The 15,278-nt window shown below is 42.2% G+C and overlaps 1 protein-coding gene across 1 annotated transcript in view; it reads right to left on the bottom strand.

Annotated features, from left to right (window-relative positions):
* Positions 1-15,278, bottom strand: part of FAM3B (FAM3 metabolism regulating signaling molecule B) — a 272,157-nt gene that overhangs the window by 63,186 nt on the left and 193,693 nt on the right. The window lies entirely within an intron of this gene.

Below are 15,278 nucleotides of genomic sequence, written 5' to 3'. Positions count from 1 at the left end.
ATTAGGAAGGGGAGGTGGGAGGGAGGAGCAGCTGGGAGGCGGGAGGGACGAGCGAATGGGGGCATGAGGGGGGCGGGGCCGCAGGAACGCAGCAGCGGGAAGGGAGAGAGGCTGAAACGGCTCGGGGGAGCCAAGAAACGGATCGCAAGGGCAGGGAGCGCACAAGGGGCAAAATGGCCCAGAAAACAAGGCAAACAGTGGAAAATAGGCACAATAAAAGAATTAAGGCACAATGAAAGCAATAAGGCACAATAAAAGAAACAAGGCACAATGAAAAATGGACAGAGAAAGGAAGCACAGGTCTTGGAGCGCTTACCAGAGCAGCCCACTAGACACCAGGGATGAGGCACAGATGGGTGCCTGCGGGTTGTGGAGGGCCTCAAACACGCGACAGCAACGTGGGCGGGGTCGGAGACACAGGCACAACCTGGTGGAGCTGCGCGCGTGGGGAGTGAGCTCTAGACCCTAAAAGCGGGTGACCTCTGCCACCCTGTTGAGACCTCAGCTGGTGTACCAGCAGCCTTGCCTTTTCTCCTTCTGCACCCCTATTTTAAGACATGCCTGTGGCCTGCAGCTTGCTACCCTCCTTTTCAAACTATGGCTAGTGTGCTGTCCCCTCCATCCTATTCAAATTGTCTGTTGTATGCCAGTCCAGCTGCCCAATGCCACCATTTCGTCTGTACGTGGTCCCACGGCAGCGCCTGGTAGTGGACGTGCCTGACTGCCGGCAATGCCTGCCCCCGGGGATCTCTGCAGGGACTGTGAAGTGACTGACTGCCGGTCAGCACGTGTGAGTGTCCACATTGTGGGCCAGCTCCTCTGTTACTGGTAAATTATTGATAGGCGCTGCACAGAGGCCTCGCTGCGCTGAGGCAGTGTGCTGAAGGTGAGGCCACGGGCGGTGTAAGGTTACACTTCCTGTGTAACCCGTTCGCCTCATTTGTTGAGATGTCTCAAAGGGGTGGAGCAGAGACCCCTCTGCCTGCAGCCGGGAGCTCACTTCAGTGACGTGCAAGTGGCTGCAGGCGAGCCCAGCGCTCTCGCGAACTCACCCCTGATCCTTGACACAGCAGATGCCTGCACGGCAACCCTTCTTGGCACACACATTTCCCTGTAAAATAGCATCCCAATTATGTGGTAGGCTTACTGCCTTCACACAACAAGGCCTTAAACATGACTTGGAGAGATCAAATTTCTGGCATGAAAATCAATCCTTTTTTACGACGTGTGGTGTGGAAGTTGGGCCAAGCCTGCCCATCATACAGAGAAACTTACCAATTTGAACCATTTCCGAAAACTAGACACTGAGGGAAGTCCATGGTGCTGTGACACGCACCGACTCTATGTTTTCGTATGCTCAATACCCTTCATACCCCAAACTTCGGGTAAAATCACACATGTTCCTCATTTCTGTAGGGAACGATTTGGAATTTGTCGGAAGCCACAAAACTCCTACCATTCAGCATTCCATCTCACACTTATCCCAATAAAAATGACCCCACCCCTGTGTGACAGCATCTGCCACCTGCAACACGAAAGGCTTATAAAATCATATTCTGGCAAGAAAAACAAGCTTTTTTGGTGAAGAGTGTAGCTGCTGAATTTGGAAGTGGGCTAGGCTACCACCCAGGGAAACTCACCAAACCAAGACATTTCTGAAAACTGAACACTAAGGGAAGACTGTGGTGGTGGGACTTTTGTGGATCCTACAATATTTTCTAAAGCACGATGCCCTCCAAACCTCAAAGATCAGCTGAAACCATGCACTTCACTCACAGTACTGTAAAGGAAAGTTCCAGAATCTTTGAGAATCCACAAAGTTCTTACCACTCAGCATTTCTACTATTTCTCCTTATAAAAGCTGTAATCCATTTGTATGTCTGGACCAAGCACCAGCAACACAAAATAACCAATAGTGTATGTGGAAAGATCAAATTTGTCACAAAGAAAAATAACCCTTTTTGGTGATGTGGGTAGCTGTAGGCTATTTGTACCTAGACTCAGGTGCCACCCTGGGAAACCTACAAAACACAGTTCTCAAAGGGAGCCACCCAAGGGAGCCCAGGGATGATGTGACATTCATGCAAGACTCGCATGGTCCCTAATTTCATCCGTTTCTACTGTGTGGCTAGGCTGTGACACACAAGTGGGATACTATTTTTATGAGAATGCTGGGTGGTAGGACTTGTGTGGATATCTGCAGATTCCAGACATTTCCCCTACAGAAATGTAAGGACAGGTTCATGGGGCTGTATTATGCCTCCTGGCACAGATGAACAGTGAAAGCAGAGTCCACTGTTGCCACATTTTACTGTCACTTTTGATAGGTTTTGATTTGCTGGGACATCAGTGCCCACAGCATGCTGCACATCACAGAAAACCAAAACAAATTACTCTCAGGATATGATGGAAGCACTTCCCTTGCAAACTCTCCTCTGCCTTCTTGGATTGGGAAGTCATCATTCTGCAGAATAGAAGCAGGTACTGTGACTGAAAGATGAAAACCCATTTCCTAGCACATCTACTATTGTCTGGACCACATTATGGGCGTCATCATTCTCCTTGTTCACACTGCTGGTTTCTTTTAACTGAGATCCCCTTAAAACCTTGACATTGTGCATAAATGCAACAACTATTTCTTTTCCTTGATGCCTGTGTGAATGTTGCCTTGAACCATTCCCATTTTATAGTGCCACACACCTGCCTGTTTTAAAATAATGTTAGCAGGGTGTCCACAATTATTTCTTATCGGGGTAAATTCTCTTTTTCTTCTCCAATTTCAAATGTTATCTGAATATATAGGAGGTTGCCTCTCTCATCCTGTTTGACTTGCCATAAGATGTCAATACAGTATCTTACACAGTCCTCATTTCTGGTATGTGTGAAACAAGTACCTGGAAGAAAGCTTTAGGCTGGATCTTTTCATTCTAGAAGTATGATCGCTAGCAGTTTCAATCTTCTTTTAAATGTCTAGTATGCGGAATGCATCAGGGCATCAGCCTTAAACCCTATACTAGTTAATCTATATGTAATACCATTAGTTATGCTACTTAGGTCTTTTGGGTTAGCATTTATGACATGTTGATGACACTCAAATATGTATAGGAATGTGAGATCACCCTCAAACAAAACTGTTTAACATTTACAATTTCGGTGGTGGCGAGTGGTATGGTCTGAAGCTAAATTTGGACATAACTAAGATTCTCGCCATTAGTGGATCTCTGTCCTTTCAAACCATCAGCTTGTGGTCCTCTGGCATCATCCCATGTTCTCAGCCTGGTTCTAATTTTCGTAATCTGTGTTTACCTTTCCAGACATGAGTGGAACTGTGTTCCACAAATTCCACAACTTGGTATTTAGTGTCCAGGCCACTGGCCATAATAGCTAAAGCCAGGCTTTGTTTTTGCAAGCTCTTGCTATATATCTGGAGCAGCTTTTTTTTTTTTGGGAGATTACATACTGAAATGTCTAAATTTACATGGACATTTATGGCTCTGAGATTAGCAAGGTAAAAAGCTGAGAAGACCTCAAATTCATAGGAGATGGGCTTAGTGTGATTTGAGACAGTATTATTTGCAGTCTAGCTGACAATAATGAGACTCCTTCTTAGCAAACAGGTCTGTTTTGTTTTTATATTGATTTTTAGATATTAAAATTTTCAAAAGGTATGTTTTAAAATAAGATTAGACTGGATTAAATACTAGAAAGAAATGTGTAAATATTTTCGGATTCTTAAACACTTGTACTTTACATCCTTGCTGAATTCAGACATACACACTATGCAGAATTAACATCATGGAAGATCTGACTTCATTTGGAGAGGACTTAAGTTTTTGCAAGACCTGTGTTAGCACAATAAACTCATTTCAATAATGGAACCGAGAACTAGAGGTATAAATGGACTATCCTGGCTGAGATGGTTGCAGTGGCAAAAGATAAGACATGGTTAGTGTTGACCGGGAAGGGTTCCTTTCTGAAGCTGGAAATTCAGCGGTGCAGGAACACTGAGAAGTATTAGTTAGATTTCTCTTAGAACACAAGTACATAGTTCAAAACCTATACATTTTCTATGTAAAGCAATTAAACATGCTGAATTAAAAAACAAATCCCTACTTTGTTTTTGGTTGTATTTCCCTCCTGATAGGAACTCAAAAATGACTGGTTATCCAAGGAGGTGCTATAGATATTCTAACTCTAGCCTTGTTTGGGCACATGATCGTTACCTTTATTATCTCACTAGTGTAAGGCAATTAAGACCTAAAGGGCCTGATTACGACCTTGCAGGTGGAATACTCCGTCAAAAATGTTTTTTTACAAGTTCCATAGGATATACTGTGACAAAGTATCCCATCCGCCAAGGTCGTAATCAGGTCCTAAGTCACATGATTGACAGGAATTGAGAGGGTAAGCACTCCTTTAATTTATTTGGTTTACAGAATGATTAGTGTTCCTTCCAGCACGTTCTACTATAGCCTAATAGCCAGCATGAAAATTAGGAGAAAGTGAACTTCAGATGAACTTCCATTCTTCTCTCTATAGAAACAAGAGGTGTTTAATATGATGCAACTAGATCCTCAGATCCCGGAAAAGTCTCGGAATCATCTCATTACTGAAAATTGGAGGAGGTTTTGGGGACCAATTAAAAGGAAATTTCAGGAAATAAACTGGTTGTGGCAAAACATAACAACCACTCCCAATTAATTAATAATCAAGTATGGTAATTATTGTTTTTTAAGAACTTAAATATAAAGGATACTATTTATTTACCCTCAGTATACATCTGGCGATAAGTGTGTGTGACGCAAAGATTATTGGGTGGCTGAAAAATGACTGCAATATGTCCTCTGTTAAAAAAGCTCCCTTATTAGTAGAAACCTTCTGTATTGGGATCATCTGGAAGAAACACTGACTTGAGTTGTATTTTTTTAAATAGGACTTCTGCTTTCCTCAAATTGCCAAGATTACTGCCATCAGTTCTTTTACTTTAAAATTCTTAAGATGATGTTCCCTCATCTTCCTAAAGAGAATCAATTTATGGTTATGCTATCAAAGATACCTACCTTGATTGTGGCAACATCATATTCACTATCTTACCTACTGCTAAACCTCCAATTATTTCATAATGTTGGTAGACATTTGCTGCTAAGCCTTCATCGATGTTCTTCTCTAACATACCATTTGTACAATTGTACAGCTGGTAGATGGAAAGTTCTTCTGTTTTTAGGACCATATGTATACGCCACAAATATTTATATTGTAGCAGGCATGAATTAATCCGGAACTCCAGCGCCCTGTTTCATCCCATCTGCACTTTTCACTCTTCCACTACTATGGTCTTTTAAAGTTCCTAATGTTCATAAAGCCCATACAGGCATTTCATTATTTGATTACGAAAGCTTGCCATTCTTTCCACCTAACTATCGAGGCTATGGCTTATCGTATTTTCTATTGAAAATTGTTGGAGAACTAGTTGTTTAGTAAAGTTGTTATTTTTTTATGTTACACCAGTTTCACCTAAGCTTTACAACAGGTATCTGCAGGCACTATAAAGCTCCAAAATAGAATAAGTAAAAATAAATTATTTAAGGCCTGTCAGCCTTAGGGTTGTCTTCCCTCAAACCTTCTGGCCTTATCCCTCCATAAATTTCTGATCTCGTTTTGTTGGCCTTAGGATTCCATGCTCACTCCTTAAAGCATGGTAACAGTGGCTTATCCTGAATTGGCATTTTTGTTTGTGCATAACTCCCTAATAAAGTGGTACTGCATGTACCTATGGCCTGTAAATGAAATGCTACTAGTGGGCAGGTGGCACTAGTTGTGCCACATACTTAAGTAGCCTTGCAATGTGTCTTAGATCGCCTATTGCAGCCTGTATGTGCAGTTTCAAGCTGCTGTTTCAACCTGGCAAAATAAACCTTTTGCTAGGCCTAAACATTCTTCTTTAATATGTCTAAATCACCCTGGGGCAGGCCGTAAACAGTCTACAGAGCAGATTTCAATGTGTTTAAAAAGCAGGACAGGTACTTTTAAGTTTTACATGTCCTGGTAGTGAAAAACTGTCTAATTCATTTTTCACTACTGCAAGGCCTGCCTTTCCCAAAGATAACATTGAAGTTACTGTATTACATGTAATAAGGTTATCTTCCAAATGGGAATAGGTAGCAGTCGATGTTTGGTTTCTTTGGAAGTGTAATGAAAAATCCTCTTTCACTCTAAAATTGGAAGGTGAATTACAATTTAAAAAAATGCCACTTTTAGAACGTTGGTGCGTTCCCACCTTAGCCCCCCGTGCCTGCAGCCTGTTTCTTGGTCACACAATTGGATTTAGTTGGTCTTTGTGTATTCCTCCCGGAAAGTCACACACAATAAAGAGCTTAAATGTGCCTGGATGAGCCATCACTGAAAGGATGTAGGGGTGGAGCTGGGCATAGCCATGTTTAGACCTGAATAGGCTGTGTTCTGTCTCCACACAAAGGATTGCATACCCACTGTAGTTAGACTGAAGCCATGGAAGGGGGGGCAGGAGACGTGAGCACTCCAAAGATACATCTCTAGAAGCTTTTCCCACTTCAAAGGAGCCATTAAGTATAAATATTGGATTTCAGACACCAACTCTTCAGTACACTTCTGGACCTGTGAAAGACTCTGCCAGGATGACTGACTTCTATACTGCTGAAAGGACTGCTACTCCCTTGGACTGCTGCTTTGAAGGACTGCTGCCCTGCTGTGCTGACCTGTTGTACTTTTGCCTAGGTGAGAAGAACTGGAACCAGCAACCTATATCCAGGACCACCAGAGTGACTCTAAAGGCTAGTCTACTGTAACCAGCACTTGGTCTCTGCAACTGTGAGTCCTAACCGTGCCAAGTGGTGCCACCACAGTCCTGGACATTTGGAGGTTGGCCTGAAGGTGCTCTGCCAACCCATCAATGAACCCAGAAGAACCAAAGCATCTCCTATGCAGCGTGGGGCAACCCGAGCAGAACTGATGCATCCCCTCTGCTACGTGTACTATCCTGGTGCAAGGACTTCATATCACCCTCGCAGCTTCATTACAACTGGCACTGCACGATGCATCTTTGACACTGTCCCTCGCATCGCAAGCCCCTCTTCCACCACAGCTTCCATGATAATGCAAGATTCCCCGCATTTCAAGCCCGCAGCTTCTTTGAAACCAGCTGGTGCGCGGTGCGCCCTCAACGCAGGTCTTTGCATAAAAAATCCCCTTGTCAACTGCCTCCTCAATGATGCAGGACCTCACATTGCAGCCTTGCAGCTCCCTGAAACCAACGATGCATGATGCATCTCTGACATGGACTTTGCACTGCCTCGTCTAAGTGAGGCATCCTCGATGTGGGGCCTCATAATTGTTTGCAACCAGCATTTAAGGTACTGTTGTTCAGCGGGCCTGACTAGGTCCATGTAGCTGACCCACGCTCCCTTGGGGTCTGCCTAAACTTTCAATTTTGGCCCAGTATGACTCGGCTAGATAACCATAGTTGGTGTTTTGTACTTTTTCACACCATTTTCACTGAAATATTTAAAATGTCATTTCTTTGGTTCTACTAGCTGGTTGCTTGTCTTTTTTTGAATTGTTTCATTTATTAAAGCTTACTCTATTGCTCTAACTTTGTCTGGGAAGTCTCTTATGTCATGGTTTCACTTTGTTGCTGTTTGAAGTTATGGATAACTACTTTGCACATTGCCTCTAAGTTAAACCTGGCAGCTCTCTGCCAACCTACCATAAGGTTGGGCAAAGGTTAATTTGGGGTTGCTTGTGACTTCACCCTGACAAGGAATACGTTTGCTGCTTGAGTAGGGCTTCACCCCCTCAACCAGTAGTCTAATGCCTTACAAATTGCTTCTGTTTTGTCTACACGGTTTGTATCACATTTTGGATTAAACTGTGCAACCCTGGGAGTCCTGGCAAGAATGACAAATTCTCTCCTTATTTACATGCTTTCAAACTGGGCTCAAACAAGTCTGCATCAGTAATAAGGCCACGTTTCATTAAAATCAGAGTTTGTAGCATGCTTTCCCTCAAACCAAAAATAGCTACCAGGGTATTAAGACCAACACTTCTCATTCCACAGAATACAAAATAGCCGTAACATAGTATGAATTTTGGGAAAGAGCACTTTTAAAACAGTAATTCTAATGACGTCCTTAGAACTTAAACATTTTTGTTTTTGATTTTCATTTTGGGGTTTTCATGAAAGTCATACCATGTGATTTGTTTGATACCAATCTCCATAGACGGACCAGTGGAAGTTCTTACTGACATTCTTTACCAACTCTCATTATCTACATCTTTGAGAAATGTACTTCAAAATAACTTTATTTTAAGATTATCAGCATGTGTTAGTATATTGACTTGGTTGTGCCTCATTCTACCCAATGAGTGAAATAATTAACAAAACACCACTTTCCTCTGCTTCACTTCATGAAATGTATGTATTCTACAAATTACAACTGAAATAGGCAGTGTATATGCACCAGACGATAAAGGTTACAAATAAAGAGATATTTTTCATGTTTTACCAAAGTAGGGTGGATTTCCCTTCTAGTAAAATTCTAGATCCATCTCCAGTTCCACTTGTCGCCTTAAACAAAGTACATTACTTCCATTTGCTCTACCACCCTGAGCCATAAGACCTACCCCAAACCCCCACCAGCCCTAAAAACAACCAACCCCCACCCCCAAAAATAAAACAACCCCGCCCCTAAAAACAAAATGACCCCCAAGCCCAAAAACCAAACTACCCCAATGCCCCACCCCCAAAAACCAAACTACCCCAATCCTCCCAAGCACCATCCAAAAACACTAACTATACGACCCCCCAAACCCCAAAAACTCTTACTACCCCGATCCCAACCCCCAAAACCTAAACTATCCCGATCTCCCACCCCCAAAACCTAAATTACCCCGATCCCCCACGCCCAGAAACCAAAGTACCCCAATTCCCCCCACCCCCAGAAACCATACTACTCCAACCCCCAACCCCAAAAAACCAAACCACCCCGACCCACACCTAAAAAAAACCCAAATTATTCTGATCCCCCACCCCCAAAAACAAAAGTACCCCGACTCCCCTACCCCCAAAACAAAACTATCCCGACCATCCTGCCCCGCCCCTAAAAAGAGAACTGCCCCGATCCCCACACCCTGCCCCTAAAAAAAGACAAACTACCCCGACCCCCCCCCACCCCAAGCCCTTAATCCACCCCACCCCTAAAAACTACCCCCCAACCCTGCCCCAGCCCCACTTGCCTAACACAAGCTTGGTTCCACTCGCATTAACGACGACGTTGGTTGTTCCAAAGTCGTCGTTCCGGATGTTCCCCTGTATAATTGTCTGACACTTAGGGCCTGATTTAGACTTTTTGTGCTGCATTTGCGTCATTTTTTAACGCAAAAGAGGCACAAACTTACAAAATTAAATTATATTTTGTACGTTTGCGCCGCTTTTGCATAAAAAAATTACGCAAATGCGGCGCTAAAAACGTATAAATCAGGCCCTTAATTTTATGTAAATGGCATGCTTCTAAAGATGGTCAAATGTTTTGATTGCTCATCCAAAACCATGTAATAGTACGCATTTTCGAATTCTGAAGTTATAAATACTGATGGTTGTCCAAGGAGGTCACCGCCTAATGTTGAAGGGAGTAACGTTTACAAAATATTAGCATTCAAGCTTCTGAAACAAATGAAAAAAATCAGTTTAACACTGGTCTAGTGCATAACAGTGGAGACCCGAACGCCTCCATATAGTCCCGCTTGTAAAAGTTACCTGGGTGCCCCATCATCCTTCTAACTTTGTTCTGCTAACTCAAAGCCACACTCATTACTTTATGGTGAATCAAACAGCATCAGCTTTGCATGCCATATTATGTTCAAATCCATTCCAAATCTCTAAACAAAATGTTATTCCCCCGTTGATTTACTCCTTCAAAGTCTCTCTTCAAAGTCTCTTCTGAATCACGCTTCAAACAATTAAATGGAGTGATCCTCATGGAGGAAACTTAATTTGAAATAACGTCTGATGCATCTATCTTACTATAGGTAAAACCCTTTGTGCTACCTATGCTTTTCAACCACTCTTTCTTCTCATAACTTTTAACTTGTTCCATATGAAGAACTCATGACTCATGTCAATAGTAAGGCTATATGATACGTAGGGCCAGATGTACGAAAGCATTTTACCCATTCTGTGTCTATGGCAAAAAGCTTTAGTACATATGGCCCTTAGTGTGCATCTCTGGTACCTGCAACACAGCTCTGGACCACAACTTGTCACAAAAATCATTGGAAACAATGGTATGCCTTGCCCTGAGTCAATCATATCAGCTAAGCCGCATGCCTGAAAAATAAGGGGGTACTGCGGAGTGTGTGGGCAGCGACAGTGCGATGTCCATCGGACGTGCTTGATTCTGACCTGGGCCTACAAGTGCTTCGACGAGCGGACCAAGTATTTTCCATTCGGCCACCACATCTCCAGCCATCGCACGAGTCCTGCCCACATGCTCGGCAGTCATCCCTTCACTTTCAGGCATGCAACCACCATTCCCACTGCCACCTCCTTTTTCAGCCTGGAATCCCTTGTATTCTTTTTCAATACTTTATTTACTGGTTTCTGGGCCCATTTCCTGTCACCATCTGCTCTGGGCCTTTGAGTCCCCCTCCAAGGTGAGCCTACTTACCCGGCATTCTTCTTCCTCACTTGACTCCACCTTGTATACAATCTTATTCACTTTGCCTTTCTGTTTTCTAGTTAGTGTGATTTGCACACGCCTTCGAGGGAGTACGAGGTTGCAAACCATTAGCTGATATTTAAATGTGCCTCGTTTTTTCTCTTTAGCCACTTTAAATACTTCTGTTTAAATGTCATGTCTTCATTTTTATTGTTTCAGGTTTTCCTCGGGTTCCCCTATCCTCTCAAGTCCCGATGATGATCCCGAGACTCTCACAGGGAGCGAAAAGTCATTGACTTTAAACACTGCCCTTACGTACTCTGTGTTCTTGTTCTATTGAGACACACTGATCACGATTCATCACTTGTGTGTATTAATTATAAAAAGCACAGAGCACGTTTCAACACTGAGCACCGTCGGTGTTCTGATTGCTTCTTTAATTTTTTGTTCTTTGGGTAAAATATAATTTGGATATAATATTATGTATTGATTTTTTTAATTACCGACAACGGCCATCTAGGAAAAAATGCACGGCCCAGGTTTATAGTGATGTCTGGGTTCCTCTTGTACATTTCGAACTACTTCAGCTTGCCAAATGTTTTAATGTTAATAAGCCTTTTGCCTCTAACCTTTATGTGCAGCATAAAGTTAAGAGATGACTCAGTTGCCTCAAAGTTCTCATCCAATGGCCCAATTTAGCTGAACAATTACACTCTAAAATTACTGCTACGACACAATGAATGGACATTTTACATTTCTCCCATCAGGAACTTGCCAGAAGGCTCCTCAATGGTACAGTGGGGCGCCTCAATGCACTTACTACTTTTCCCCTGCTAAACCCAACTGTGGATACTCAGTGTGGCAGCTACGTGTGTGAAATGCAACTTTTCAGCTCTGCAGAAGAAAGACTCATTCAAGCGATCAATCTGAGTTGTTATAACGGTGCTAATCACCCGGCAGGGTATCGAGGTGCTAGTAGGTCCCGGGGGAGCTCAGTATTAACAGCCAGGTCTTGTGTGCGCTTCAGATGATCCAGAGCTCTGTGGGGAGGCTTCCAGGTTTTTGCTGCGAGGTAAAAGAAGGAGCATCCCCCGCTCCTGCTACAGTGAATGTGAGGAATGTGGGCAACTGCCGAGCGCAATCTTCTTGATGGTTGGTGGAAGCTCTGGCAGTGGTTAATGTAGGTGGGCCCTTGGTTGTGTAGAGCCTTGAGAGTGTGGGTCAGCATCCTGAATTGGCATCTCTTCTGTACAAGGAGCCAGTGGAGTTGTCAGAGGTGGGGTGTGATGTGGGTTCGTCGGGGAAGGTCGAGGACAAGTCTTGCTGCAGCTTTTTGTATGGTTTGAATTTTAATTCCTATTACTCTCTACAGCACTCATACAACTCCAGATGCTCTTTGCTTCAAAAAAGAATGCGCACCAGTATGTTGTAATATAACTGGCCAGTTGCAAAACTGAAGAAATGGCTGCTTCATTAATGAAATGCATAATTCTTGCATTCCATATTCCATTCAGCTCCACCCTCAGTGGGTGCCACATTAATGGCACATGCAGACATTATGTTCCACCAGAAAGCTGCTGCAGCTTATTACAGCCAATCTTGCCAACATGGAAGATAGGTAGACTCATGAGGAAGTGGTGCTCTATGTACAGTTTCAATGTGGAGTTCGGCATCTTAAGTCATATTGTTACCCTTGTTGCATTGGTGAATGACAACACACTGACACCTGAGAGCCAGAATCTATGGTACCTCCTCTGACCAGATCTTCAAAGAGCCTACAAGTGATAACAAGCATCTGCAATGCAACATATCTTGCGTTTGCTCGCGTTACAGCTATTAAAGTTGTAAGCTCCTAACCGGACTTTTCTTGCCACATAAACTAATAATGAAAAGTAAAATTATTTCACATGTGCGAGCCGATGGTCGCCATGAGCGTAAAGGAGACACAGAAAAGGAAACAGAAGTTCGCTCGCACTGAAACATATTGGCAAAAGTACAATTATCCATGTTACTGGAAAAAGTGCAATTATCCATGTAACCAGCAAAAGTGCAATTATCCATGTAACAGGGTCGATGTCATGCAAAGCGCGGAACTTCTGCCTAGCGAGATCACGCTGCACAGGAAATGAAAAGATAAAGTAGTCCAGAAACCAGCTGAAAACACAGAGCCTCGTATGTTTTCAGTAGTTTACCGGTGCGCTCGAGGGGGGCCTAACACCAGAAAAGGCATGACGTATGCATGCCTTTCACAAATGGAATCAATCTTTTTTTAAAAGCCAAGCCCACGAACTAATGAAAGTGACGGGCGTGACATGGGCATCGTTAGAAGCCCACAGAGATATTACACCATGGTCCAGCGCGCTTGCGCGTGCTTGACCCTAAAAAGAAAAAAAAGAAAGGAGATCACAGGGATTGAATTCCTTAGACTCTGAAACATTCAAAGACTCAGTCATAATTGAGCCTAGCAATGATTGCTTCAGGAGGCTCTTGAAACCTGAGCTGTTCAGACTTGCTATCGGACGAATACCACAGACATCATGGAAAGCAATTTAGTGATGTCACACAGATGGATCCCAACTCACATCCATCGGGATTCTCCTTTCCCAGGACCGTTTTACCTCACTATTCTTAACTGAGCACTGTGAAATAGAACTGTATACAAACAGAACTAAATAGACAAACAAAAAGAAGGGTTTCTGTAGAGTAGAGCTGGATAAGTGAGCACAGACAGTTGTATATTACCAGTGAATCAGCAAACAGACACTCCATATTTAAACAAAAGGTAAAAACATGTATTTATAGATTTGCACTCAGGATGGATTGGTGGTCTCCTTTTAGACATGGATACATTTGGATCAAACCTGGAAAAAGGAAATATCCATACAGAGAAGATGATGTGCTTTACATTTTTTTGTGATTCTCCTGTTAGTGAGGAATACTTACTGAACACATTTTTCTGATGAAATCAGTTATTTCTGGTCATTGGGATGCAGGGTGTGACAGTTGGTTTTCTCCCTCCTTCTCACTTACATCAGGGCTAGTTTGTTTGCAATGGCATATATTAGTTAGTCAAGCACCATGGCTTTTGATTGACAGTGAAAGGAAGAGCCTTCTGGCATAGTTTTGCATAGATTGGTCTGATGCATTTTCTGAAGAACTCAAGGGGTGGTACGTTTTGCCTGTGTGTTTCCATTTGGTTGTGAAAGGAAGAGCTCTAATAAACGATACCTGGAAGTTCTCTCTCTGGTAACAAAAGAAGTTCTGAGGGTTGAAGACATCATCAAAAGCAGAAATGAAGGAGCTTACCTCTAGTCTACTTTGAAATCTGTGGTTATGATTGACTTGGCAGAGTCACACTACAAATCCTCCCAGAAAAATGGGAATGCAAAGAAAGGTCACATGGTTTTTATAATATGACCAGATAAGACTTTGTTGGTTTGTTTTGGAAAATTTCCAATAAAAAAAAAACTTCAAAGGAGAGAAGCTGATCTATAATAACTTGTGATGTGATGATTTTCCAGTTCTAATTGCATTTATAATATATACACTTTAGTTATATTAGGCCTGCCTCCAACCAGTCCATGTAGCTCAAAGACACCTTCAAAATAGCTCCTGCCTTGAGTTTATTTTGAAATAAGCCAAGGGTCAGATTTTTCTTTTAAAGTTCAGGGAAGGCTGTGTTTATTTTACAATATTATTTTCAGGCTGCAGATGGCAGGGCCTGATAATGAGCAGTGCTAGAGTCAGATTTATGACTGGGGGCACAGAGTTAAAGAACTGAAGCTCTGAGGTATTTATATCTTAAATAAAAGTTCTTGTCTACTAGTGTGAGAACAAAATGATGTTTCTGAACCTTTTAAATTGAAGAAAATTTAAATGAAGTGTTAAATGAATGATTAAGTTAGCTCTTCATTTTAACTTGTTCCCATTTCAAAGTGTCACCTTTACAAATAGCAGGCATCTTGCTCCAAGTGGCCAGTAGACATTGTGCCATATTTATAGCTGAAAAATACAGTCATATTTTTAAATGGGAGAAATGTAAAGTAAAGAAAAATATGTATATGAAACATTGAGTGAATTATGTCTTAATATTTTGTGAAGCATGTTTCTTCACTCTAAATTCCTCCCATTTAAATAAATGGCCATAATTTGTTGCTATAAATATGGCACCACATCTATGAAAATCTGGGAGCAAGATGCCTGCTGTTTGTAAATGTGACACTTTGAAATGGGAGAAAATGAAAATGACTTTTATGGAATCCATATAAACATAAAGTTACCTCTTCAGTTTAAATTTCTCCCATTTCAAAGTATTGCATTTACACACAGCAGGCAACTTGCTCCCAGTGGCTGGTAGGCATAGCGTCATATTCATAACTGAAAAATACAAACATTTTTTTTAAGTGGGAGCAATTTAAAGTGCTGAAAAATGTTTCTTTTTATAAAATGTTTGCAGAACATTATTAGGCACTTTAGATTTATCCCATTAAAAAAAAAAATGTTGTATGTTTGTGTTATACATGTAATGGTTTTACATATGGGGAAAGATCTGTCCTGTGCCATAAGTACATATAAAGCAGGAACTCT

Source organism: Pleurodeles waltl, chromosome 8 (genome assembly GCF_031143425.1).
Source record: "Pleurodeles waltl isolate 20211129_DDA chromosome 8, aPleWal1.hap1.20221129, whole genome shotgun sequence".
Lineage (NCBI taxonomy): Eukaryota > Metazoa > Chordata > Amphibia > Caudata > Salamandridae > Pleurodeles > Pleurodeles waltl.
This window is presented reverse-complemented; position numbering and strand designations above follow the sequence as displayed.